At 43.7% G+C, this 2,500-nt stretch overlaps 1 pseudogene; it reads right to left on the bottom strand.

Moving 5' to 3' along the window:
* LOC142596916 (28S ribosomal RNA) overlaps positions 1–2,500 on the bottom strand; it is an 8,231-nt pseudogene that overhangs the window by 2,148 nt on the left and 3,583 nt on the right.

The raw sequence follows: 2,500 nt of genomic DNA, 5'->3' as shown, positions 1-2,500 counted from the left end.
AAAATTCCCTTGTTGGGAAGACATTGGCTCGCAGTTGGAAAGCAGTAAGGAGTTTCCTGTGGGGAATGCCCCTGTAATATTGTATCCAGCTGTTACTGATTTTATCCTTCTCAAAGTTGGAAATACCACGGCCCTGGGACACCAGTTTAGTCCATTTTAAAAATTCCTGTTTCCTCCAATTACAAGGCCTCGGAAAATTGATTTTACTGGCGGGTATCTCCCATTCCGAGATTGGTTCCTCACCGCCAATATCAATCGGTGTCACCATCGAGGTTCTTGGTTCCCAAATAGATGGTACTTTTTCTTTATCTCCACCAGCAGTAACCCATAGTTTTACATATTCTTTTTCAATACCTTCGTTTCTCACAATTGTTCTAATTGTCTCATCCGAGGACTGTGCTAATCTGTGCAGTCTTCGGGCTTGTATACTGGGAATCAAGCTCGTTAACCTGGTGATCCCGAGCCCTCCATCCTTAGTGCTGGAATATAGGATGGCATCACAGGTACTGGGAGGAAGATGTAACCATTCCTTGACGGCAGTTCGAATAGCCAAGTCAAGGGCTTCTAATTGTGTAGCTTTCACATCTGAGTGGTCCGCCAGGTAGATCAGGCGTGGAATAGCATATCCCTTCAAGATGTCAACTTTCTGTACTGGTTTTAATTTTACCCTTCCAATCCGCTGTACCCAATCATTAACTTTTTCCTGGAGTTCTGGCTTCGATATTCCCACCCATGGGTCGATGCGTAAACCCAGGTATTTTTCAGAATTTCCAGGTTCAATCATATTCAAGGGGGTACCATTAATTGTCCATGATGGGCAGTTATTGATCGTATACGCATCTTTTGTTGGTTGGATGTAAAAGCCATGACATTTTTCCCCTTGTGTTTTGAGGCCAGTAAGATCACAAAAGACCTCTAGTATTTCAATATTCTTTTGCATTCCATCCCATGATCCACTTAGCAATACCAGATCGTCTGCAAATGCCATAGATGTTATTTTCTGCGAACAATGTTGGAACCCACATCCTTCCTCCTCCAATTTACATAGCAGAGGGTCCACAGATAAGTTAAATAGTAACGGGGACATTGGGTCACCTTGCTTAACACCAATATGGATCCCAATGGGATCCGATTGCTCATTCTTCAAGTTAATACGGGTAGTAATATTCTGATATAGATTGTTAATTAGGGCGATTATATGATCGTCAACACCCTTCTGTTTAAGAGCCATTACGATGTGAGTATGGCTCACGGTGTCAAAGGCTTTTGCCAAATCAATAAAGACCACGCCTAGTGGTCGATGTTCTTTCTTGGCGTAGCTAATTAAGAGTTGCAAGATCTTTAAATTTTCTGAACAACCTGATGATTTAATAAATCCCCTTTGTCTTGGGTTAATTGGGCACGCCTTGGTCAACCTTGCCGTTAAAATTCTTGAGAACAGCCTCATAATGGCTGAACCGATGGTAATTGGACGCCAATTATTGATGTCCCCCTGGCGCTCCGGTAAGGATGATTTAGATATTAAAACAGTCCGACATTCTTTCGCCATGTCCGGTACTCTCCCAGTGACCAACCATAGATTGAATAGTTCCATTAAATGGGTGTAGTGAGGATCGATGTTAATAAGATCCCTCAAACTTACACCATCGGGTCCTGGTGCAGCGTTCTTACTCATCTCATTGATGTTTTTCGAGATTTCTTTTACCGTAATCATGGCTTCAAAAGCCGAGTTGTCCGCCGAACCGAAGGTCTTGAATGCACCCAGTCCCTTGAATGTTCCTGGTGACTCCCATCTCGACTTGAACACTGCGTGTACCTCGTCAAGCGGGATACCACACCGCAGGGATTCCACGTCATCCAGGATAATACCGGCCAATTTCCCTCTATCTAGATGGAACAGCCGCTGGAAGCGTAGGAACTGCCCCCTCTTCTTGGCCCTCTTCTTCATCCACTCTTTAGGTGGTTCCGAAGGAGTAGCCTTACGGGTTACTCGATGCTTCCGTCCTCGATCCTCTTTCAACCCGGTGGACTTCATAAACAGGCATGCATAGCATCTCTTAATTGCCTCATCAGTTAATCCTGATGGATCTTCCGAGCCCTCGAGCACTTTTTCAAACACCTCTTGAAGGATAGGCAACTTATCCGATGACATCCAATCCGATATTACCCTTCGATAATGGGATCTTAATCCCCCTTCTTTTTGTGTGCCAATGTCACTCAGATGTTCTCCCTCTTTTTCAAGATGTTTCTTCCATACTTGATCTTTTACCATCTTTTTCTTTGGACTTTTATGTAATTCTCTCCTTTTGTCACTTATCTGCTTTGTTGTTTTAGATGGAATATGTTCAGCAATCAGCTTATTAATGTTCTTACTTCCCTCATACTTTTTATCCCATTCACGCAATAACTCAATCTCTTCCTTGGTCCAACATTGACGTTGAGCCCCTCTCCCAGGACCCTCTTTCGGGCGGGAGGCGAGAATCCGCTCTATATTCCTAGT

This window comes from Pelecanus crispus, unplaced genomic scaffold (assembly GCF_030463565.1).
Source record: "Pelecanus crispus isolate bPelCri1 unplaced genomic scaffold, bPelCri1.pri SCAFFOLD_220, whole genome shotgun sequence".
In the NCBI taxonomy this organism is placed as follows: Eukaryota; Metazoa; Chordata; class Aves; order Pelecaniformes; family Pelecanidae; genus Pelecanus; species Pelecanus crispus.
The sequence above is the reverse complement of the archived record's forward strand: the minus strand, read 5'-3'. Positions and strand labels throughout refer to the sequence as shown.